Source organism: Anas platyrhynchos, chromosome 2 (genome assembly GCF_047663525.1).
Source record: "Anas platyrhynchos isolate ZD024472 breed Pekin duck chromosome 2, IASCAAS_PekinDuck_T2T, whole genome shotgun sequence".
In the NCBI taxonomy this organism is placed as follows: Eukaryota; Metazoa; Chordata; class Aves; order Anseriformes; family Anatidae; genus Anas; species Anas platyrhynchos.
This window is the reverse complement of record NC_092588.1, coordinates 143,620,791-143,646,786: the sequence shown is the minus strand read 5'-3', so window position 1 is coordinate 143,646,786 and position 25,996 is coordinate 143,620,791. Positions and strand designations below refer to the sequence as shown.

Sequence of the window (25,996 nt, the reverse complement as noted above, 5' to 3'; positions counted from 1 at the left end):
TTCACTGTTACTTGGGGTGCTCCCAAGCGACACTCAGCAGCCCCCAGGGTCATGCCTGATATCCAGTGCTGGTCTGGGCAAGCAGCTGGGTGCACCCTGTCCTCTCACAGAGTTTTTCACCACAGCACTGTCCAACTGTGACACCAGATTCACTGTGGGGAGGTCAGATGGTGACCTATTGGCTTCATGGGGAAGGCTGAGAGCAAATTCAGGTCGCCCACAGGCATCGGCTGAAGATCCTTTGCCTTTTCATGAAGCTAATTACAAAGCTACCTTGAAAAAAAAAATAAAAATAAAAGCAACTTCATCTTCAGAACAGCTGCAAAATTGTTCTTAGCAGCATAAATAATTTAACTCACAAGGACACAGCGTGTGTGTGCTGAGCAGCTCTTTATCTGGGAGAGTGAAGGCTGAAGTAGTGGGGCACCTGATGGAAGGGACGCACACGAGGTGGGGTGATAAAAACATGCAAAATAACATAGAAACAGGACAGGTAGTTTGGGAATGTTTCCTCCCTTTCCTGAACATACACATATAAACAGTTAGCTGGAAGATGGCAAATCCAGTACTGATGTAGGGATTTGGAAGTATTTCTGCTGCATGTAGTTAGGCTGTGGCAGTCACTGCTCGAAGATACAACTGAAGCCCTGGGGTTCGTAAGGAGCAAATGAAAAACACATACAGGCAACAAAAGAACCCATGGTTGCAGCAGTAAATATCAAGAAGCTGAGTCTGGAGGGGCTGCGCTCTGCCGTAAGCCCTTCCCCAAGGACCACAGGTTCACACTGGGGAACATCACGGAAATAGTGCATTTTAATACCAAACCACAGCACACAATAAAACGGCTCTTGCTGTAAATGCTCTGCGGCATCGTTCCTATTAGTTCCATAAGGATTTAAATAATAGCTATTTAACTTCAGCTCACCAACTCCAGCCTTCAGCTGTGGCAGCATTACATTTTCAAAGGGCAGCACTGCCCTTTCTGAAATACTGCCTCCCTGCCACGGAGCTACGCGAGCTCGTTTTATGAGATACCAAGGGCAGAAAACTGGGCTATTTTATTTATTTTATTTTATTTTATTTTATATTTCATTTTATTTTATTTTATTTTATTTTATTTTACTGTAGAAGAAGCTCAGCGTGGTGGCAGGGGCAGGAGCACGAGGCTGGGCTGCCCGTAAGGGGACGACTCACAGAGTTCAGCAAGAGTTTGCAAGACCCCTTCGTGCCAGGCCATTCCCACAAAAAGCCTCACCCAAAAAGCTGAAATTACAGTCTGTTAAAGAGAAAAAAAATATATATGTGAGAATGGCTTGTAATTTTTGAGCCAGGAGAGCTATGTTTATCTCCCAGAGAACAGCCCCTTGAAGACACGAGTGTCGCTCAGGGTTGAAGGCCGAGCAGAAAGGCCGTGGAGGGACGGATTTTGGACATGGAGCACAAGGAATCTGTCTCCCTGGGGCAGGCCGCTCTGGTTATCTAGCTGATATACTCCAGGATGGTGCAGCTTTCTGTATCCAAACACATCTTGACACGGGAGATTACACAGATCCCCAGGCTCTGGAGGGCGGCCAGGGCAGCGCAGCCGCCCCACGCAGCTCTCCGTGAGGGGAGCAGGCAGGGGCACAGCGGGGGTTTGTTATCAGGGAGCAGGGACCTGTCACTCTGATGTGCCGGGGGGTGAAGGGATTAGGGCTCAAATCCATTCTTAATAGAAAAATCTTTTCCAAGCGCCTGCCTTGAAGCTGTGAAATCACCTCAGGAGCATGCTGTTATCTGTGGGGGCAGCACGGGCCCACCTCTGCGTCAAGTGCGGGTCCGAAATAGAAAAACATAGCTGCATAAAGCATCCCCGTGGCACAGAGGCATGCTCAACAAGCTGCTTTCCTTCCCCCTCACTCCCACCGGGGTACAGGTTTAGATGTGAGTGGGGTCTGTAGACCCACAGTGATAAACTTGCCTTGTGCTTGTGTAGTTTGTTCTTGCAGCTAACTCTTACTCACTCTCGTATTGTTTTGCAGGAGAGTTTGTACTTACTCAAATACTGGTCTCATCCCCGTTTCCTAACTAGTGTCCACTTGCATTGGACTGGAGAGGAGACACTTCTTCAAGGAAAGTATTCATGCCCAGAACTTTCTGAGCAACATTATGGAAACACAATTTGGCTTGATAACCTGCTAAATTACAACAACCGTGCAAAAGGATCACAGCACCAGCAGAAGAACATACGCCTGCACCGTAAAGGGTTGCAGGTGTGTAGGGGGTGTATTGTAGCATGGAAGTCTTTGAAGTCTATTAATTTCTTACGCAGTCTTGTGGAATCTGATACTGATATTATGAATAAGTCTTGTTTGGAAGGTGGGGAAGTCCAAGCTCTCATGCTAAATGCTATTCTTGTTGAGCCGAACTCTCCGTCTGTCCAGCACCAGAGGGAAAATGGAACCAGGCACCAAAATAATAAAAAATATTAATTGGGCAAAGCCTCATTCAGATTAATCAAAAGGCATTTTACTAGGTTGTTTTGGCTTGAGGCTGCCTCCTGTACAACTTACGCAGCCTGTCTGAGTCACCAGAGGGCTTTTAGACTCATCAGTGGAGATTACACCTATACTTACGCTGTATTTTCTCTATTGCGGATCAGAAACAACCACCGCGGAAGCCTTAATTTGTCACATCCTGTCTTCCACAGGCTGAAGCTTCACCCCCTGTATTTTGGCAGGCCGCATGGCAGCACAGAAGTGTCACGCAGCCTCGCATCAGGAGGCATGCCGTGCAAAGACTGGGTCCAGGTACACCACACACCCTTCAATCACACTGCCAGCCTGTCCCAACCCGGTCATCCCCACAGACAAGTCCCCGCTCTGGGGGGTCCCATGTCCATTTCCCAGACAGCAGGGACCTCACAAGACCTCGCTTCACCTCTCAAGTATTACAGAGACCTGGATCTAGAAGGAGACCCTTAGTTCAGGCTGGTTTTGAGAGCCTTGTTTGTCCGCAGCGGGCTCTGGGAGAAAAGCAGCCAGTCAGCCTCTGAATGAGCTGTCTGAAAGGAGTCTAAGCACTCCCAGGCACATGCAGCTACAGTCGGGCAGACAACATCGGGCAAAGCTGAATCGCATCCACTACAAGGAGAAAATTGAAATGGAAATGAGTCGTCTTACTTCAGCTCTGCCTTTTGTTGTGCCCCGCAGGCAGCGTGCACCTGTGACTGTGTGTCCTCCAAAGTCAGTGTACACGCGTCCCGAGTGACAGAAGGTAAGCTTTGCCATCTATTTCCCCTCTTTACCAGAAGATTTTCTGTTCTCTTTCTGCTTAATGTGAGCTCTGTGGTCATGAGCAGCACCACAAACCCTGTAAGCATTTGACAGGCCTCGGGAGGGAGGTGTAAGAGTGAGTCCCAAAGCTCAGGGCGTAGCTCAGCTCCTTCCAAGCGACCTCTCTATATTTAAGGAAGGATGCAAACAATGACTACAGAAACAATGCTGCTTTACACTGCTGTCCTCTACCTGCTCACCAATTTCAGCACAAAGTCAGCGGAAGCTTTCTGGAGCGCTCCAGGCTGACTGTGGCAGCAAAGGCAGCGAGGAAAGCGCTGCTGAGGGGTGTTTCCTTGTAGAAGCGATGAAGGAAACGGCTTGGGGCAATGGCACCATAACTCAGGGCAGCTGGTTTTGCACCGATCGTTTGTTCGCAACCTAGGATGAGTTAGAAGAGCAGCTCGGAGCATTTGTGCTGCTGCTTATCCCCTGACCGGGCTGTTGTTAAAGCTAATGCAGCGCTCACTCAATGAAGTGTTTGGGATGAGGTCCAAAAAAGCACTTAGGTGCCTAAATCCAAGACAGCAATTCGCAGCTGCCTAAGGACTTAGGTTCTCCCTTTTGTACGCCCCTTCCCAGAACTCCTTTAAAAACCTGGACTTCTGCAAGGGGGTGGCTGTAGGTGCTGCTGTCTTAGCAGGGCTTGGCCACCACAACCTGCCTCTCCAGGGGAAGGTGGCCACCTTCAGGGGCTCTCTGATTCCCTGTGGGCTCTGAGTCCAAGCTGCTTTTGCTCAAACCTTGGCTGGCGCTGCTTGTCCCTGTCGGTGTCCAAACCAACCTCCAACTCCCTGTGTGGGATCCAAACAGAAGTCCTTCTGATGTTGCCCTCTTTACTGAGGGCTTGGTAGGAGAAGTTGGAGCCAGGTGGACTCTGCAGTCCAGTGTGCGTGGAGGTTGGATGGGTCATGGGATGCCAGGCTCAAAGCCACTTGTACCACGACCCATCAATAAAAATGTACAAGAACAGCATAAAGTCACTCCTAACAAGATATAAAAATCCCCCATTAACAAACTCTTCCACTACGTTGCCGAGTATGTCTGTCCACGTGCCTCTTTCCTCAAGACAAGGCTCAAAATAGCAACATAAATCTGGTTATTGAACTCCAGTGACTGACAGGGAGCACGAGAGACCGTAGCTGCTATTCTGCTATGGTGTATTCATTCTGCTCCTGAAAAAGTCAATTACCTCTCAGGAAACTCTTTGGAGAAATGGTGCTTGTGCTGGGAACTCATTAGCGGGGATGGCAGCACACCGTCCCGCGGCCTGAGTATCTGTTTGGGTGATCTGACAGAAACCTCTCAGCCTCGTTCATGTCTTTTGCTGCGAGATCGTTAAGCTTTGCCAGGTTTCTCCTCTCATCTGATAAAGCAGTTAGGGTCTGTGTAGCAGACGCTCGCACGTTTCAGATCTGTGTCTCAGGTAGGGCTCTACACGCAGAAGCTGGTTTTCTCATTAAGCCCTACACTTAATGCAGTTTACTTAAACCCATGTTGGACTGTAAAAGGCATAATCGATATAACACATTGACTCCTGATGAGGTAAGGGAGGGGCTGTAACAACCTAGCAGATGAGCTGATCTGATAGCTTGTAAATTTGGGATGGCAAGCAAGGTTTATCGTGTTAAACCGGATACTGCCAGCACGCTTGAGTCCTGCAAAAATGCTCCAATTCTTCATAAAGCTATGACTGAGACATAAAAGGAAAGCTTGAGATCTGAGCTTCTGCTCCAGTCTTCTTCACCTTCCTCCTCTTGCTACTGCCAGGGCAGCCCAACGTGGTGGCATGTTTCTGAAAGGATTTCAAAGATCAGGATTGCCGTCTTCTCTGCCTCCAGTGCCCTCAGCAGAAGGGTGAAGATGGGGAAAACGGGTTGTCTGTAGGTCCGTCCGTGCACGTGTATCTCGCTGGGCCCCGTTCTCCAGTCACACTGCAGTCCGTATTTCAAAGGGACCATCATTCCTTCTCAAGTTACTGCTGCTGGCAGAGCAGCAGAGCTGGCAAGTGAGCTTTCAGGAATGTCTTTATCCTTTGCAATCCATATGAACTAGGTCCAAGTAGTAATATTCTTGGAGAGCCAGATACGCGGATTTTGCAAAGGTTGGGAACAGCAAAGCACACTTATTAATAAAACAGTCACAGCGCTCTTGGTTTTGTTCTGATTGTAATAATTGCAAGCAGAAGTTTTCTTTTATCTAGTTCAAAGTCTCTGTTTGCTTCAAGCCTAAAGCTGTTGGCAGCTGAATAAGAGGGCTATGATCGATGGACGGGAGTTTCTGATCCAGAAAGGGCCGTCTGCCTACTTTGGTAAGTTTAGCAGGAGCATGAGGAGGAAAGATTGTCTGAAGGCTCATTTCCCCATCCGCTGTTAGCATGACTGAAGCTCAGAGTAGCTTACCAAAGGTGTCTTGGCTTACACCTGGACATGCATCCATAACTATACATAATGGCAAAACCCAGGATCACATCAACTGCTGTATCTGTTACTCTGATAATGCTGGCTTATTTTAACAAAGTACCTTCAACAGGGACCAAAACAAGAGGACCTGTTCTAAAAATACTGGGAACCAGACACAAGAATGATGCTGCTTATAAGTGTTTTTTTTATTTTTTATTCTTAGTGGAACAAAACTAGTGCCTTCTAATGGTACAAGCCTACTTCGGAGAGAAGATTTTGCTGATAGTCAATAAATTTTCCCTGCACATCTTCAAAAGGCAAGACTCAATAGCTGCCATTAAGAATCAAAGTCTTGGTGCTCCAGAGGCCAAAGTACCCAACATTTCACCTCATCTGCAATTTCACAGGTTTATCATTTACACCGTGTTGTCTCTCATGAAGGAAATCCCGGTGGAATTAACCAATATTAGATTTCAGGTGCAGCAGGAAAATGTGCAGTGAAGCACATTTGTGCTAGAGACAGACTTTGGTGCCTGGGTACACTGCAGTGGATATTGCTGAAAAGGGCAGCTTTTCTGCAAAGTTCTGTTAGATCCCCTCAGCAGGAAACAATTATCTGTAATACCAATTTCCTGCAGAATTTCGCAAATCCTTCCCTACAGGGATTTCACCTTTCATTGTTTCCCCTGTACAGTACAGAAAATCTAACTGTGGTGGTAGAAAATCAGATCTAAGCCGTATTTTTCAGCCTCTGTCAGCTGGAGGGAACAATCTCATCTTGGTCAGGAAGAAGATGGACAAACAAGGCGATGGCTGGTGACTGGGGTCCCAAGACGACCTCTGCAAGTCCCTTCCCACCTCACCTGTTTTGTGGTGCTGTGATTCTGTGGCTACCTGCACCCAAAAAGAGAGGGGTGGAGGGCAGGGTGGCAGACCCATGCACTTCACCCATTCTTTTTTCATTCAGATGTGGCAGTGCAGGGTTGCCAGGCAGGATTACAGCCATGGCAACCACGAATCATGTTTTTGGTGTGTTTTCTGCGTTTTTTGTCCTTGTCCCTGACCCCTTTTCCAAACCAAGATATCTTGGACACGTGCATGGACACAACCGTGACTGAGCAGTCTTGCAGAAACAATCAGAGCCATTGGAAAGAAACTGGAATTGGTGTTTATTTGTGCAAACCCTGAAATGGGCAGCACCCTACCCATGGCCCGGAGAAAAGAGAGCTTGTGAGATGCTGCTGGGGACAGGGTACTTCTCTCTTGGGACAGTGGGGATTCTCTCTTGGAGCAGTTTGGCTTATTTGGAGTTACCATACACCAAGGTTTCCTCGCAGAATCCACCTTTTTCCACCTCTCCAGGCATTTCTCCCTAGGACAAAACCTAAGGACTCTGGCTATGTGTGTAGGGTTTCTAGCTGCATTTTCCACCACCAAAGCCTGACCCGTTCTGTCTGTTCACCTGCCTGTGACAACGTGTGGCTCTGCCAGCCAATTTCACCCAGTTCCTGATAGAGGAGACATCTCGAGGCCATGAAGACCCCACAGGTTTGGGACATGCTCTGATTTGGGGTCCTCAGCACCAGCCACTGCTCGCCCCCTCCCAGGAGGAGCCGCAGGACGGCGTGAAGGGCCAGACCCTGCAGCAAACAAGGCTCCTACGTGCACAGAGCAGCTCCCTCACTGTTTGTCCACCTTCATCCCGAGCTATTCATTAACTCCAGCCCAGATGACCTGACATTCAGGTAAGCCGGATCCAATTTTCTGGCTGAGGGAGCCCTCAGATCTTTACCGCTCCCAACCAGATTTCATCACGGAAAGCACATTTACCCTCCAAAGTCTGATCTTCAGTGCCAATAGCAGCAAGTACCCAGTGTGTGCAGCTGCTGGCAAAAAGAAGACTTAAACCCTTGCTAAGCCCTAGCTGAAAAAAGGGAGGAGAAGGAGCACTGGAATAGCTGCTGGACACAGTGCCAGGCCTGGGGTCGTACCCAGTGTCCCCATCTGCGTTGGCAGGAGGCACCCGGGCAGCTGCAGAGGGACAGAAAAAGGAAAAAAGAAAACAAACAAACAAACAAACAAAAAATAGAAAGAACCCTCTGTGATATTTTTTTGAGATGTGATGAGATGGAAGAAAATCAAATTTCTCAGGATATTTTGCTCTTCAGAAATTAGAAACGTAAACTTCAGGTGCCATTTTTTTAAATCATTTGGAAAATACTTGCTTATAAGCAGAGTTTTTCTTTGAAAAAGCCACGACAAGATCTGTTATTTTAGGAGGAACATAAAGTTTAAGTCCCAAAAGTCCGAGTAGCCCTGCTCAGCTTGAAGCATGCCCAGAGCACATCCATGTCCACACGGAGCTGCAGCCTGCTCTTCTCTGGGGTCTCGGCTGCTGGCCTGGAAGCTGTGGGGCAGCTGCCTCGTTTCCTTTTCAGCAGAAAGTGGTACAAATCACGATGCTACCATCCGAGCAGTGTGAGCAAAGCTGTGAAGGCACACAGACCCACAGCACTGAGCTCTAAGGCTCTGGAGCATTTCTGCAGTGCTGTTAATATCCTTTGATATTCCTCCCAAGCCGTCCATTTGTATTCATGATCTTTTTACTTGCTGGAGTTCTCTAGCAACCTTCAATCCCCCCAAAAAAATTCATTTCCCACTTGAGATCTCAGAAGAAGAGGGTAAAAATGTAATTTACATGATAATCAAGGTCTTTTTCAAGGGAAGCGTGGGATAAATAGGCTGCAACGCAGAAGGAGTGAGAATATCCATCAGAAGTTTGTTTGCTTAATTCCAAAGCCCGGGTGGTTGCAACAAGTCTGGTTTGTAAAGACTAAGAGAACAACAAGCAGAGGAAAATGATTTGTTACAGAGAGGTCCAGAAACCCTTCTGAGGTGGTCGCAGATGGCAAATTGCAGGCTGTCCCCACTGCGCGGGGAAGGCAGGAGGGGAAGCACACCTGATGTTCATCCCCGATATTTAGTTCTTAATTTTAAGCCAGATGTTCTTGCTTCAGTCATGACATAGCCGTCATGTCCCCTGACATGCCACAGCGTTTACAAAAATCAAGAGTGGTCCAAGGGCAAACAGTGCCCTCCTTGACCAGAAGCACTGTTTCTGAGGGTAATGGGAGAAGCAGCGGGCGCGGGACCCTGGTGCTCACCAGCAGCAGATGCTCAAGGAGCAGGTAATCACCCACTTGCATTTTGCAGCTTTTCTGCCTTCTGACTGACAGCTCAGGCCGACCCGTGCTCCTCTCACTCATCACAAGGGCAGCTTATCTGACCGCAGTGCCAATAAAAATAAATCATCTGCTGGCCTCGTGTTCTGCACGGGGGAAAGCAGAGCCACCAGTGGGCTGCGGACCTTCCACGCTAACTTTACGCCTCTGGCATTTTTTTTCACATCAGATCGCAGGGCTTCGAAGAGACTGCTGTGTGCTGGAGAGGATCAGGGGGCCGAGCCTCAGAATGAGCAAACGAGGGGGCTACAATACTCCCATTGTTCAATCTAAATAATGGGTTCTCAAATTAGGTTCACGAGTATGAGTTTAATGCTCTCATTGAGGAGCAGGGTGCACAATGGGCCACCCACCATCTGGGAGAGCGCTACGAGTTTGTCCCCCTGTAGGCGGGCATCACTGAGCTCCCCATCCCCGTTCTGTCAGTGTATCCTTAGCCTGGGTTTAGTCATTCATGCTGGAGGAGCCGCAGGCGTATCTGGATCGCACAATTTTCCACGGGGGCTTTGTGCACGCTTAAACGCTGACTTGGGCTGATGATTCAACAACGAGCTGAGGGAGCTCGAAGCCTGGAGAGCTGAGAGCTGTGCCAACGATCCCAAATCCAGCACTTGCCACTCATTCGGGGTATGAGTAAACCAGTTGTTCTTCTGAGGCTGGAGATGTACCACCTCAAAGCAGGAATGAGCAACATCCCTCATCTGCCAAGGGGGAGCCAGGTAGCAGGTGAAGTTTTTCTGTCACATTTTGGGAGTCTCTGCTCTTGGCTTTGTTGTTTCTCCTATTCTCACTCCTGTAGTTTCGTTCTTTAGAAGTGTGTAAGCTGTCAAGCAGGACACAGCTTGTGAAGGAATCCCTCCCACCCGGATCAAATCTGAGGTAAAACGAGATAAATTGCAGCCGCTGTGGGAACGGACCCTGGCGGTGTTTCTCTCTGCATCCTCTCCACTTCTCCCAGTGCTGGCGGGGGAGATGCTGGGGCAGGTTACTGGTGTCAGCACAAGCTGGTGGTACCAGCCGTGTCTCGGCAGCAGGGAAGTGTTGGTGCCGGCAGCCTTGCACGGCATTTGTATGTGATGAGCTAATGGACATCTGGCACCAAGCGGCTACCGGCACCCTGTAAATCCCTTGTTTTGTGAGTTTTGTGCAGAAAAGCTACCTCCAGCACTGTGTGTGACTGTATAGTCTGCAGTAATACATCAAAGATGGTGTTGGTCCTTATAAAGCACCGAGCTGTGCAAGGCTGGTTCCAGATCCCCAGCTCAGCACTGTGCCTGGACAACCCCAAGGATGCCGGTGCCTGCAGAGGGGCTCGAGGAGCTCTCAGGTGTCCGTGGGCTGGTTTGTGAGTCCCTGAGGTTTGCTTTTTGTCCTCACATCCCATCATTTTGGCTGGGCCAAGCAGCTCAGCAGCAGCTGGATGGATACATCCCACCTGAGCCCCCCAAGCCTTCACACCTGCACTCACAGTCCCCAGCACCCCATATTGCTCCCCGATCCCTATCAGTGCTCACAGCCTGGGGCACAGGAAGCCTGGTGTCACCCCTCCCTGGGCCTGAACAAGCACAGATGCCACATTTCCCACTTCTGGGAGCGGGGCACACCCCTGGGCCAGGCGGGGTGACTGTTGAGGTCTCTCTCTGCTGCAGGCACACGTTGCGCACTGCATCCAATTACTGTTTAGGATAAACACCCTGGAAGCCCCTGCTATTAACTCGAGGCTAACATATAGTTAATCTCATTCCAAATCAAGGAAATTACAAATTCCATTAACACGCTCTGTTGTTGAGAAACACGAGCGTAAACAATTCATTAGGGAGAGCTGCGATTAGGGGGAGCCCGCTGCAGAGCACACAGCGCGTTCAGCTCCGTGCTGAGGCATTTCCAGCCCCAAATCCCTCGGGATGGGTACGGGACCAAATTCAGCTCTCACTCACGCTGCCCTATGGCTAAAGCGACTTCAGTTTGCTCGGCAGCTTGCGGCCCTGTGGCTTTTTGTGGTAAGCTGGTGGGATATTTGAGCTCCAGCACCAGGAGCAGGAATGATTCCTGCGCGTGGTGTCCTGTAAGTATCTGCGTGAGGAGCCAGGGCTGAGGGAAAAAAGAAATCAAACAGAGGGATGTGGAAAAATCTCTTTATGCCTATAAAAGGATCACTTCAAAACCACAGGATTTTGTATAGGAACCTTTTCCCTTAAATAGTAGGAACAGTCCCTGGTTGCATTCTGCTCTCTCCTACCAGGAGGGGGAATAAAGCCCAAAGCTCTCCCGTGGTTCCCGCAGGAGGGCGGTGGGCCAAATCCTGCCATGCAAAGCCCTGCTGACATCACGGGGATTAGGCGGGCTGCTAATTGGGACAGCGGGATTTGTGTCAATCTCTTACTTTGGATACGATGCCGAGTCCCCCGGTGGTTAGAAACCTGGTGAGTGTGAGAGAGAAAAAACCCCTTTTTTGGGGGGTTTCAGAACCAGAGTCATGTTCTCTGTAAGAGCTTTATCAGAGGAATCTCGTGCTAGGGTCAGTACTCTGGAAGTATCATGCAGAAGGTCCCAAGGCTGCCCTCAGCCCATCCCTGCACCCTGTGCCTAGGGCACGGCCTGCAGGTATATGGAGAGCCTGCCCCTGAAAGCCTCTGACAGAACCTCCACAGCCTCCTGAGATGAAGAGTCTCAGCGTTTTTCTGTTCTTAGTGTTCATTTCTTAAATCTGAACATTTCTTAAACCTGTCTTAAATCTGTATTAGACCTTTCTTACCTCCCTCCTGGCCAGACGAAGCACATACCCCCACTGAAATTTTAGCACACGGCTCCTACCTACAGCACCGACAGAGAACAGTTTATTTGCTTTCCTTTTGCTCACTCTCTTACAAGAAATATGTTATAAAATGTCATTTCATCATTCAGCCCTCTCTTCTCCAATCCACACCACTTTCTTCAGCCTACCTGCCCGCCTATACCCGTATAGACATTGTTTGAGGGGCTCTGCTGTGGCACAGCAAAGCTCACAAGGGGCTGGAAGCACAGGATAGGAGCAAGGGGCCTCCCTTTGGGTGCCTGCAACTCATTCCTGTTGCCATCAAAAACACAAGCAACCCCACAGCGGTGTGGCTGGCCACCTCCCAAGTGTCCGGGTTTCCACTTCATGGAGCTTCTGGAGGTCCTACCCTCTGCAGAGGGCTCAGACCTTGTGCTGCACATCCACAGATCTCTAGTAAAATTGTTAGAGCCATTAGAAAAGGATAAAAAAGTACTTTTGGAGCAGTTGCTCAGCCTCCTTTCCAGAGAGCAGCACAGCGTACAGCTGGAGACACGCTGCTGGAGCAAGCACGCTCGATGTACTGGTCTAGCAAACACCTCCTGAACATTTTTTAATGTGACCTGGCAGCAGACCAGGATAAATGGCATGTTCTTTTTCCAGTGCTTTGGCCCAAAGTGTGTATTTCAGAGGCTCAAAAGAACAGTCAGTCAATTAAATGTGATAAACGAGGCCATTTGTCACCAGCATTTTAGCTTCTCTTTTAAAGTATGAAAGGAGATAATGAGCAGGGCTTGAAGAAATCCTTTGTGGTGTTGGGAGCCAAGGGCACATGATATATGGGACGGATTTTCTGCCTCTCCCATCATGCGAATGAGATCTGACAATACTCCCCCTCATGACACAGAAATCAGAGACGATGTTAAGAGAAAAAAAAAATCACTAATGGATGAAAAAACAGTGACATGTTCCAGCAAAGATAAGAAAAGAAAAGCACTTAGTTAAGGGCAAATCTACCCCCATTTGCATTCTTTAAGGTCCCATCTTAGAGGCTGGTCAAGAGGAACACAGAGACAGCTACAGAGCACCTTTAGCTTACAAAAAAATAAAAATAATAAAAAAATAAAGCCTCAGGTAGCACAGATAATGACACTACAGATACTTAGAGGTCAGCAGGGTATATGCCCAAGAGCAGCCAGTGACTGATGGAAGAGATCATCACCCTTTCCTTTCCTTTCCTTTCCTTTCCTTTCCTTTCCTTTCCTTTCCTTTCCTTTCCTTTCCTTTCCTTTCCTTTCCTTTCCTTTCCTTTCCTTTCCTTTCCTTTCCTTTCCTTTCCTTTCCTTTCCTTTCCTTTCCTTTCCTTTCCTTTCCTTTCCTTTCCTTTCCTTTCCTTTCCTTTCCTTTCCTTTCCTTTCCTTTCCTTTCCTTTCCTTTCCTTTCCTTTCCTTTCCTTTCCTTTCCTTTCCTTTCCTTTCCTTTCCTTTCCTTTCCTTTCCTTTCCTTTCCTTTCCTTTCCTTTCCTTTCCTTTCCTTTCCTTTCCTTTCCTTTCCTTTCCTTTCCTTTCCTTTCCTTTCCTTTTTTTCCCCACACACACATTACACAGCACACATACACATTACTCTGTGCTGGTGGCACTCAGTTAATTTCCAAATTTTGGGTTTGTATCCACTGATGGAAGCTAGACCTGGAGCTGGATCCAGAGCTGGAGCATTTCCAGCTCTCTTTTACAAAATAACACCTTTATTTCTGGCAGATTCCCTGAATGCGTTTCACTCGGTGCCTTCATTTCCCACCAAGGTTATCTAGGAATTAGAAAACTTTTACTACAGCAGGCGAAACCTCTCCACACTTGCAGGACATGAACATATCCCCTGGGCCGACTGCATTTCACACAGGGGTGTGCACCACCAGCTCGATGGTGCTTCTGCATCCTCTTCCCCTCTGCATCTGCCCACCTGTAAGGAATTACTCGTACTTTACCTGTTTTCCCATACCAGCCACCACTGAGGGCGTCGAGGCTGGAGAGGCAGTGTGGTGGTGCACAAACATGAGCAGGCATTTCAGGGGGTGAGAGCCGCTGCCAGTCTCTGCAAGCTATCTTTTATTTATGCCCACACTGCGCTGTCTTGGCAGCATTTGGTTCAGTCCTGGGATGAAGCCCTGCCTTCTTGTAAACACAGGCAGCCTCACACATGCCTCTGACACTAAATAAGTAATACACACCAGGCACGGAAACATGCTTTTAGGGAAACTTCCCCTCAGCACCAGCATAATCAGGAGGTACAGAAGAGATATCCTGAGACATCTCCAGAGAGAAAGGATCAAAATCTTTCTAAAGGAATTGGATGGAAGTAGGTCCCAGTCATAAATCTAAGGAGTAAATACTGAACGTGCAGCTTGGCCGATGGCTCAGCATCAGGTTAACCTCGAGTAAAGGAGTTATGAAGTTTTCAGCTCTTAATGAACTTTGTTAGTGGCCTTTGGTGGGTTTAGGTGGAGGACCGCCCTCCTCAGCCACCCTGCGACTTGTGAGCAGTCCTCACACGTTTCCCTTCCTCATGCCCGTGGGACTACCCATGAGGTGGCTTCGTAGAGGCCCTGCCACCATCCATTGCCACCAACCCGTGTGAGAAACCAGCTACTGTGGTCTCTAAATATGGCCCGAGGAGGGGACTGCCCACCCCTCCTGCTGCAGAAGCCTGCTGGCCTCCACCTCATCTGCCTGGGTAAGCGAGGAGGAGGTGGAGAAGAAGGGGTGCCCTCCGGCTCCCCCAAATGCTGATTGACAAATCCAGGAAGATGGCTTCTTTGTAAGCACTTGACACGGTTTCCTCCTCTTGTTGGCTCCACAGAAAGTGGAGCGTCCTTAAAACTGCATCCGCCTCCCTCGGGGGGTGGTTCTCAGATCCCTGCTCAACCCGATTTGGAGCAGGGACGTCAAAAAAAAGGCAGTGCTGGTCCCCTGTTAAACTGGGTCCATCTGGAGCTGCTCTGGGCAGTTGGGGCTGGTGCTGATCTTCACAGTCTCATGAAATATTTACTTATCTGACTGACAAGAGAGTTATTCAGTAAGTTATGAGGCCTGCAGCTCTGTGTAAACAGTTTACAGCGCCGGGACTGAGGCTGGGCACTGTTTGGAGAGCGGCAGGCCCGATTGTATACACTGGGCCTCGGCTTGGAAAGTTCAGCCCCGGGACTGGGCAGCATCATGCCTCATAAATAACAACAGTTAATCATCGGGGCTCACGCTGCTTTCAGCGCTCAGAAAGCCACACGAGCACGGCCGAACTAAACCAAGGTTAATTTGTGCAGCCCTTGGCCATGCAAAAGTCAGGGACCCTGCAGAGGTGCCCAGCAGGGTGGTCACGGAGCCCAGCTCCGCTCTTACCTCTGCCCCCCGTGCCTGTGATCTCCGTAACCCTTATTAGAGGTTTGGGTTCAGTTCAAGCCATAAACGAGTCGTTTCAGCTCTGAACCACCATCATGCCTTGTTTCCGGAATTAAGTGACCTGTACATTTCTGAGGCAGTATTTTAGGGCCACGCAATTGCCTCAGATTTTCTGTAACTTGACTTCCTGACCTGGCTGTGTACAAAGACGAGGGTATGATTGCCAGGAGGTCCCATGAAATGGAAAGCAGGGCAGCGATGTGCAGTGCAGAGCTACCACTGGAAGGAGAGGAAGAAAAAGCCCTTTTGTGCTATCATGTGGCTGCTAAGATTGACTATTACAGGCAAGAAATTTTAAAAAAAGATTTAAGGACTTTATTCTGGAAATACTCTTTCAGACACATTGACAGTCAAAGGTCCATGCCAGATGCTGTGAATAAATTCAGGAGGAAATTAAAGGAGGGAATTGACCCTGACGCCAACACGAGGTGACTGGGTGGATGTAAGCAAGGGCTGGATAAAAGCCCTTCCTACCCACCTGGGGAAAAATGTGCTTCATCTTAACACAGCAGAGTAATGAAGTATTGATTTGGATTTATTAAAGCGCGATGCTACGTCCATGCAGAAATGTAGAGATGAGATGGACTCGTGTGATGGGAAGGAAAGTACAAGGAGAGCTTTCCAGTTCAGACTGAAAAAATGGCAAAGGCTGTCTGAGGCAGACTTTCCACGTGCTGCCTTCACCATGGGAGGAAAGTGACACTCGGTGCCACCCTGATCTTCAAATCTGTTCCTGCAATCATCCGCAGCCACCGGGAAAGACTAATTGATCCCCAGCTTCACCAACAGCACTCCCTCTGTAATGGGATGTGTCTTTTTATTTAGCCTGTTGAAATTTAGGCTCAGTACAAGGAGGATCTCGATCAAAACGTGGCCTGCCTCTTCCTCCCCAGGGCCCTGCTGGAGGAGCACTTAGAAAAGCAAGTGGAGGTGCCAGGGGGACCAGAGGGACTGCGGGCTGATGGCACTGCTCTCGGTCTCCATGGAAATGTGCCTTGATGTAATTAGCGATAAGGAACCAGGATGAGAATAAAAATGATTCAGAGAGGCTGTGGTGCTTCTCCCCTGCACAGCTCCCCCGGTTAAACCCACATAGAGCCCAGAATGGGAAGCCGAGGCTCGATTATCGCTGAGGAACAGCATAACGAATTACCTCCTTTGCACTTGCTTATGTGGGTGAGTAATCCAATTCCTACCCAAACGCACACTGGCTGGGGAGATTTTGCCAGCGCATGAATCATCGAGGTGCTGGAATACTGTGGAATTGGAAACACAGAAGGAGGACTGCAGTTCTCCACCACTTACATACTGATTATTCCAGGCAAACTTTTTAGCAGATAGCATGAAAATAACGTAATGATTTGCTGAACTCGCACCCTTAGCTAAAATTACACAGAAGCAAAGTGAAGCCTCTTTTTTTTACATGCAATACCAAAATCTTTGTGTGGCGAGTGGTGGGTCCTTCTCAGATCTGAGGCCTCCAGCTGAATAGCACAGAATGTTTTACTTGTCTTGAAGGTCTGCTGCTCAGAAAATGCCCAGAACCACAGGTTTTATACAAAAACAATCAGATGCCGGCACTTTCAGCCTCAGCTGCTGTGCGTGTGCAATGGTAGGAAGAGAGGCTTTCAAAGCAGCTTTCCTGCCTATTCCTGGAAGTTATGGGGCTGTTGTGTTCCTGGGACAGAAACAATATGTGTGCTGAAACCCTGCCCTGCGGCTCTGGGAGCCCTTGGCAGGGTTTGAGGATGGGTCTGTGAGCCCCGAGGAGCAGGCACCGGCTTTCTGAGCAGGAGGCAGTGCTGCCCCCAGTGCGGCTGTGAGGTGGGGAAGCAGACCAAGGAAATTTTAAAATAAAATTAAAAAATAAAATCTGGGGTCTTTTATAAAAGGCAGTCTTATACGGCAATTTATAAAGAGCTCAAGGGATGTTATAGTTTAAGTAAATATTTAAGGGAGATTCCTCTGAATTTAAACACAGCGAGCTGTAGCATGTGGAGAGCAGCGACGTTTGATTACATACGTGAAAGAGGCCAAAAGCAAGGCGCCGTGAACAAAGACGGTAGCGAGGAAAGCAATTGCTTTTGGTTCGATTTCTCCACCACAGGTCATCGACAACCCCGTTTCTGCCCAGTGCTGGGTGCAGCAGGGATACACAAACACAGCCTTGGTGGTGGAGGCTGCAAATTGCAACATGGGTTCATCTTAAAGTGCTGCTTAATTTGGTTGGGCTCAGGGATGGAAACACGGAGGAGATTTTATCAGGGGCTACAGAGCTGGAGTCACCCCGTGCGGTGAGCTCAGCACAGCCAAAATTCGGCGCTGCTGTCAGAGGTTTGCTACAAGCAGGCGCCTCCTGCCCTGCAGGTGGAAAACGCCGAGGGCACAAACAAACAACTGGCAGGAGCAGGGAAGAAGAGAAAACCAGAGAAATTCACCGCTGAGGGACAAGGCACCTAAATAAAAGTGAAAATGTGATAAAAGGCTGTAAGCAGTTAAAAAATGCCCTCAGAGAGCTTGGAGTTACTAGGAACTTGTGTGTGTCATGGTTTCATACCTAGACTTAGACGATGGGATTCACAAGGGCATTGTAAATGATAGGGAAGGACTTAGGGGAATCGATGACACTTGGTTTAGGGTGGGAGACCTGAGTTTACATCTGGATAGGGGTTACCCTGGTGGTCTTTGCCATTGCAAGAGGCTGAAGTGCTCGTCTTCCTCACCCTATGCAAGTTTCTCTTGAAAAAGGTAAATCCTTTCCTTATCCTTGCATCTGAAGACATGGCCCAGCCCCCATACAGAGTAGGGTGTGATTTGCACGGGGCCGGGATGAGCCTGACTGTCTCCAGCCATGGGATTTGGGGACCTCAGAGGTGCGACACAACCACTTCAGAAACCCAAGTCCTGGAGTGGCTCCGGACAGAAGACCCAGCTCACGCAACCTGCAGGCTCCGGGAGTCTGCAGAGCAGATCAAAGAAGATCATTTGGAAAACAGCATTAATTCCTGAGACTGAACAGTTCATAACTCATGACTATTTGGAAACATATGAGAAATGGGAATTACACAAAAGCCTCGCTTTGTCCATTGAGGAGCTGCAGAACGAATTTCATGAACTTTAATTTCCAGCAAAGAGCGTGTCCCAAGGCGCGGGGCTGTGGCTGTTGAGCTAGTCCTGTCCCACAGCCTGCTTTAATTCAACCAGACCTGCAGGAAGAGCACGAAGGGACAAAGCCAGCTGCTAGCCGTGAGTAGAGCTGGGGTAGGAGCAGGGTCTGGGTTTGGAGCAGGTCGCAAACAGTGAAGGTTTGGGGTTTGCACCTGAACTCCAACTGAGTCCTTGTGCGAGCTCCAAGGAGCTGACGAAGCATCACTGCCTGCCTTTGTGAGAGCAGAGGCTGTACAGGATGCTCCGTGGCTCACAGCCCTAAAAGAAGCAAAAGGAGCCGCCACTTCTGCAGCTCCAGCGGGAGCGGGGTTGAGCAGACTGCCACTCTCTGCCTTTCGCCGTGGGAATCACGTCAAGTGGCAAAATGGAAACCCTGACATTTCGCCATCTGTCTGAGAGCGCTGCAGACGCGCCACACACAGAAATAGGCCGCAAGGATAACTTCAAGACTGAAAAACCCACGAGGAAAGAGCTTGCAGAAGTAGGACTCCCTTTTGCCACACGTTGCTCACTAGATGATCTCGCAGCATTTTGCTAGAGGTCCCAGCTTTACCCCACGGGGCAGGGTGGACAGAGGACTGATCTTCCCAACAGTGGCACACCTCCCACAGGCTCTGGGTGCTTCGCAAGCATTTCTGAGCTCTGGTACCTGCCAGGGTTGGGGAGATGCTTCAGCCCCTTGTCCCTGCAGAGCCGTGGGCAGGCAGCAGCAGCAGCAGGAGCTCGGGTGCCCGGGAGCATCGGGGTCAGCGCCGGGAGCTGCTGGGACACTGGGCTGGGCTCGCTCACGCGGGAAGAAATCTCAGCAGATTTTGACTACTGAGCACTTGCATGTCCTTAATAAGTTGCTATTTTTTCCCTTCAAAGTCTATCACGAGGCCAAATTGGAAGAGATTTACAAAGTTAAAAAAAAAAAAAAATTACAACAACCCACAGTCCTGACAGAAAGCTCAGCTCCTGCCAAATTTCAGATCTCTGCTCCAAAGCGCAGAGGGATAAGAACTATCCAAAGAAAGATCACCAGGTCCCCCCCCTCCTGCTTCTTCCTTTCTGCTTTTTCCAGTTGGACAACAACGCCTTTTCCCCCTATGCTCATTCTTGGAAATAGCTGGACAGTTTTGGCTGAAATTTTCCAGAAAAGAACTTAGCCCGAGGCAGACAAACAAGTTGGAAAAATTCAGTCTAAATGCCTCGAGTCTGGCAAAGTTATAAGGGACCGTGAACGTGGTCCTATAGCGAGGCGAGTACGAGAAATCTTAATCAGAGGAGTCACACGCAATCCCACCCCGGCACATCCAGCCTTATACAAGCTGGTGACGCTGTTCCATTCAGGTGTGTCTTATCACGATTCAGATTTGTCACTTGGAAAAAAAAGCTTTCGTGCAGCCATCCCACTGAGCCTTCCCACTCCCCTTCCTACTCGAACAGCTCTTCCCATCTGACAACTGCTCGTACAGAAAACCACGCTTCCCTCCCTCACCTCCAGCAGTTGCATGAGAGCTTCTGACTCTTGGATGGGGGCAGCTGATGCTAAAACAGGACCGCTTTCCGAACTAACATACTCAGAATTAATAAAAGAAATAAAGCAACACACTCCTCTGGCAGATTCCCATGCATATTTTCCATGAAAGTTCATTTTTCCACATGAACAAATTGTGAGTATGCGGGGGATTTTCACTGAATCTTGATACGGAGCTCAGGATTCTTGGCACCGCTCTGGGAAGTTGCAATGACATCAGCTTGACTTTCTATATGGAAATTTTACACTCGCTGCCTGACCACATCTCTTTGTTCTGTGCATATTCCCTCTCCTCCGAGCTGCCTCTCCGCCACGGCGTGCTGTACACAATGTGCTGTCGCGAAGAACTCTGCGTTTGTCTTCCTTGCAGCCTCGCTTCCCCCTCCCCACGCTAGGTGCCCAGATGATAAAACCACATTTCCCCCGCCAGGACAAAGTGGTGGCTGGAGGGACGAGGTTACCTCTGCCAGGAGGGAGCTTCCCCACAGCACGGCAGCTCAGCGCTGTGAGGGACCTGGCACGCAGCGCATCCTCCTCCTCCTCCTCCCTCTGGAGCAGCAGAGGAGTTGGGTGCGTGCTGCCAGGCTGGCAGAGCTTTGGGACAGCGGGGACCAGGGGAGGGCAGCTGTGGCAGGCAGGAGGTGCACCCCAAAGGGCTGTGAGGAAGCACCCTGCCTCGCTCAAGGTGATGCTTTCCTACATCCCCTGGGACTCGGAAAGCAGTAAGAGCAAATAAAAGCAGCCAGTTATCCGGCATGCAGCATCCCAACACTTCTGAGCGCCCTGTGCTGTCGCTGCCATAGGAGCCTCAGCACATCCCCTGCTCCCAAACCCGCTGCCCCCTCCGGCACTGCGCTGTCAACTGCGTGGAGCCCCCCTCGAGGGGCTGCACCCGGGGGTCAGCCCCACGCCTGCTGTGCTGCAGGCTGCCCGGACCACAGGGGTGCCCGCTTGTGTTATTTGCTGCCTTCCCCACACATTCAGCCTCTCTACCGTGCGGCGGGGAATTGCTGCTGCTAGCCCCGCCGTGGCAGATTATCATTTCATCCTCGCTCTGCTGTATGGGAGCAGCCTCCAGAGCAGATTAACAGTTAAAGATTGTGAAGCCATTTCCCAAACGCTTCTCGCTATGTAAGCAGCAACATTTGCACAGCCACATTTGCATTTTTACAGGCACATTTACTGGCTCCTTTACGTACACACTCAGACGCACACAGAACGCAGAAAATCTTTACCTTGCTCGGACGCAGGAGAGCCCCTGCCTTCCTCGCATGGATCAGAAGTAGGATGGGAAACAAACCCGGGAGAGACCCTTCAACAGCTTCATCTGCGGAGAGTTGTCTAAATCCCGAGCCTGCTCCCGCTAGCAGCTCTAAGTTTGTGCTCTGAATAGAGGCTGTGTTATTTTAACCACAGGATTTCTGGTCGTGGGGGAGGAGAGATGGATTAGGTACGTTTGCAATCTAATGCTTCACATCTACCTCGGCTGAAACGGACTACTTTAAGCCTGATGTAAATAAGTGCTGCTAAGATATAAATTTCAAGAGCCCACTCACCAATTATGCCTAAACTAACATGTTAAATAACTGCGGAAAATTCCAGAGGAATAAGATAACAGACTTTTGTGTTCTTTCCTAAATAAAAGGCATGTGTGGAATTTCATGCTAGATACTGAGACAAGTGGGAGACAGCAGATGAACTGTGCAGACCGACCTCTGTAAGGTGCTGTGCCTCGTAAAACTGTATTCCCAGCACCTGTTAGCGTGGATTTCATCAGACATCAGCACAAATGGATTTTCGTGGCTTGTGAGAAGTACAACTTTGGGGGATTTTAATATAGTCTTTCAAACAACATCAACAAAAACAAACAAATAAAGCTGTTTAAGGTAAAAAGGCAATATCTGAAAAGGCCATCATGTCTGTAGCTGTACGAGAACACCGGTATTAGCACGCTGAAGAAGTGCCATCTCCAGGTGGGCTGCAAGCCTGATAGCCTCCCTGCAGCTCACATATTACTACAGAGATTGTCAAACACAGGCAAGATATTGTCCCCAGGAAACTGGTTGGGTGGTTTTGATTATTATTTTTTTTAATCCAGCTCAAAACCTGCCTTCATTTCCTGTTGTGTGACACTTTGGTGCTGCAGCTGCTGTCACTGCACGGCACAGCCACAGTCCAGGCTCCCAGGTCCACCTCCCAGCTGATGGCTTAGGAACATAGATGTAATAACTGCCAGAGGGGTATGTTTTGTGAATAAAGCACACCCTTAAAAGTTCAGGCTGAACTGAGGAAGGAGAATAATTTGGATGCAAAATGCTAGAGGAAAGGAGGACAAGTTCCAATTTGTCGTTGACAACAGAGGCTTCATGAGCCTGAGTTTAATTCCATTTTAAATAAAACCTGGCTCTATAAATAACATCGCCTTACCCTTACATAATGCTTTTCATCCCAAAGCGTTCCCAAGTGCTTTGCAGACATAATCAGCCCATCTGAAAACCGCAGGCACGCATCCCGCCCCGGTGTGGGGGGGAGCTGGAAGCTGTCCTGCACCTCTCAGCCAGCACCCTGCCCCCAGGGTGATGACTCCACTGGCCTCAGGAGAGCCCACCCCGATTTATGGGCCCAGCATCTTCAATGAGCAGCATGGGCGAGAGTGGGTTTGTCTGTCGGGAAGGATTGGGGCACCTGCTTGATTCTCCTGCTGCAGGACGAGTGCCACCTCTGGGGACACCGAGCTGCTTCTCAGAGATAAAGCTGAGCTCCCTGAGGTCTCCACAGTGCCTGGCCCAGCCCGGCTCTGGGAGCTTGTTATTTTGGCCCTGGGAGCAGGGAGGTGACTGGGATCTCTCCTCAGCATCACTGTGACTGCCATCAGATCATCCCTGCTGGCCACTCGAATCTACAGGTCACACCTTGTCCTCACGTGGGTCCCCACCAGGACAGCAGGCACAAGCACTGCTCCCAGGGCAGGGCCAAGTGTTACAGCCCTCCTGGGGAAGCACCAATGCCTCCCAGTTTGCAGAGGTACTGGTATATCAGTCACCAGACAAGTCAGGGCAGGTGTGCCAGCCACCAGGCCACGTATGTCAGCATGGACACTGCAAGTCGCTGGAGAGCCCCGGGGGAAGAAAATGGCACTTCTCCTTTTCTTGTGCTTCGTGCTCCACTTGGAGAGAGGAGTTTTGCTTGCACAAAGGACGTTTCTGTGCTGCAGAGGAATACATTTTCCATTTTTGCTTAGCTGGCGAGATAGGAAACAGTGGGAGGAAGAGAGGCCAACAGAAGTTGCTCTGCAGGTTGACCTGAAAAGAGCCCATTTTTTCCACAGAAACTCAAAAAAAAAAAAAAAAAAAAAAAAAGAGTGGGAGGGAAAAAAGCAAAAATAATTTTGAATCTAGTGAAAGCATTTGATCTTAACATGTGGTTTCATTTCTAATTTATCTCTTAGGCCAGACTGTACTTAATTTACAAAGAAACAGCGCATTAAAAACAAACATAAAGAAAACAAAGACTTTCATTTCTACAAATGTCAAGGCAAGAAATGTCGCCTTTCCAAACTGCTGCTGCTTTTTAGCAGTGGGTTCAATGTCAGCTTCCTTTCACCTTCCAAATAAGTCGATGAATTGGCCCCGGATTTGACTGTTTTGTTCAAGTCTGTGTATTTTTTTTTAAAAAAAAAAGGGGGGGGGGGGGGATGTCTGAAACCTGTGCCAGATTTTGGCCCTGACACAGCAGTTTGGAAGTCAAACACCTGCCTATTGATGAAACTTGGTGTTTTATTTTCCCCACACGCCTGAAGGCAGGTCGGGCCTGCTGCTCCGGCTGCAGAGCAGGCCACAAGCGTGCCCGCTGCCTCCAAAGCCAAGTCGGCTCCACGTAGTTTCCTAGAGCTGCTTCATCCAACCCTAACAGCAAATGCCAACAAACATTTCCCAGTCCAAGAGGAACCTCCCCTTTCCATGTCCTCTGCACACCGCTGGGTATTTCTGCACCATGACCCCACCAGGCCGAGTCCTGCAGGCAGTGGGTCTCACCTGACATCTCCTAAAGTTTCTCTTTCTTTTGAATTTGGAAGCTGCTTCTAGAAGTGATGTTGCCAATCCACCCAGCTAAAAAAAAAATCTTAAGTGAAGATCACACAAAACTGTAAGATTGATCTAGAAAACACAAGCTTTTGGGAAAAAAGCCCACTGGGAATGGTAGCAGGACACATTTTCACACTTCAGCTCTGTAGTTTTGACATCTGGTGCTTGCTTCTGTTGCAAAATAAAGCAAACGTTTTCTTTAATCAAAGCACGGAGGAGCTGCGGCCCTGAACCAGCTCCTCCCAGAAGCAAGTACCAAAAGACACAATGGTGACGGTTGCTAAAAAAAGGAATTAAAAAAAAAAAAATCAAAAAGTGATTTTAAGCTGCTAACTCTTGAATTACATTCATTCTTAAGCATGACGCTGTTCTAAAATTATGTCAATCACGACCTGATGGTGAATTAAAAAAAGGAACTAGTGACGTGACAAAGAGAACAAGCTCGCAGTAAGTGCAGGTTAACCCAGAGGATTACATTGAGGCATTTCCCACTCAATGAGGTGTGTGAAGCTCAGCTGCAAGCCCAAGATAAGGCAGGCAGGTGTGTGGTTTGGGGGACTGAGGCCCTGACCCCCTGTGTGCATGGCTTCCCCTCTCCAAAGGCAGCAGGTCTCACCCTTCATCACCCAGCTTATGGCAGTAGGGTGCTGGTCCCCAGCTTGGGGTTAGGATGGTCACTGCTCTGGTGTCCTGGGCAAAGGATTAAATGTGTGAGCCACCAAGGACCAGATGTGAGCTCCTGAGCCGTGCCAGGGACCTACAGGGATTCCAGCGGAGGCGGTGAGCTGTGCCCAGCACTTGGTAAGGAAAGCTGCGGTCATCTTCAGGCCTGGGGAGCCCCACAGAAGTCCCCTGAAAGGTCCTCTGGTGGTGCCCAGGGCTGCCTTGGCATAAGGCTCACTCGGAGTAGGGTGGGAGATTTTAGTGCTTATTAAATTCTTTTGGCTAAATTAACAAATGTAAAGGAAATAAAGACAATAAACTTGCTCTTCTCCCTGGATGCTTGGATGTGTATCGTGCTTCTCACTTGGGTGTATCCCTAGCACTCCTCCCTTTCACACCACAACCAGGATGCCTGCCTTTGGTGGTGCTTCAAAGCTTCCCCAGAGCAGGTATGGGCTTCAGTTCAGGAGTTTCCTTTGTAAAAGAAAACCCTGCTTGCAAAGGTGATGAAGCCTAAATCATTCAGCTGCTGGGGGGCTCCCACTATCTCCCCACATGCCTAGAAGGAGCTGGGAAGCATGCTTTCTCCAGCATGCCTAGAAGGCCAAATACTTTTGAAATGACTTACTAGGCAGGTGCCACAGAATAGCTCACCTCCTGGCAGGGTGAAGCGTTTTGGGAGAAAATCTGGGACCCACATGGGCGAGGGCAGCATTACAAGAGCACAGTAAGGTCAGTTTCTGGGGTGTGAGGATTTCAGTCAATAGATCATGATTGGAAATTTCCTGGCTGTCTAGAAGTATATTATTACAATATTAGAAAAGACGCATTATGATCTGACTATGACTTATTTAAGCTTTCTTAAAAAAAAGCCCTTCTGTCTATCTGTCCCTATTCTACAGCCCATCACCCAGCCATTTATAGTTTGCTGGTGAGTATGGCAGGTGGCAGGCAAAGATGTGATGAAACGACCCACATGGATCTCGGAAGGAAGAACACGCGTTTCCTGTAAGCAGCTTTAGGGTGAGAAAGCTGAAAACCAGGTTCCACAGACAGCTAAACTTCAGTGGGGGCAGCCCTGAAAACACGCCTAGAGAAGAGCCAGCTTTGCTCAGCAATAGAGAGGTGCCAGCAGCAGTGCCCAGCCAGTGGACCTTCCACTCAGGAAAGGTTATCCTCATCCCCAGTCCCCTCCGACGGGCAAATGTGATTGCTGCTGCTGCAGGCATACTCATTTAGAGGTGCCTTCTGAGGCCCATGGGCATATTAAATCTCAATTGGCAGGCTCATCCATCAGCAGGGATCACTCGTGCGAGTTATGTGACTGCTATGAAGTGGAATTTCTGCCTTGGAGAACTTACCTTATTAGAAAGCTCTGCTGCTGCAGGAGTTCTTT

At 49.1% G+C, this 25,996-nt stretch overlaps 1 protein-coding gene across 1 annotated transcript in view; it reads right to left on the bottom strand.

Moving 5' to 3' along the window:
• The window catches only part of JCAD (junctional cadherin 5 associated), a 50,488-nt gene extending 29,234 nt beyond the window's left edge, over window positions 1-21,254 (bottom strand). The window contains exon 1 of the mRNA XM_072033732.1: window positions 21,088-21,254. The gene's annotated coding sequence lies outside the window, so the exon portion shown is untranslated. The remainder of the gene's footprint in view (window positions 1-21,087) is intronic.
• Window positions 21,255-25,996: the final 4,742 nt, after the last annotated feature.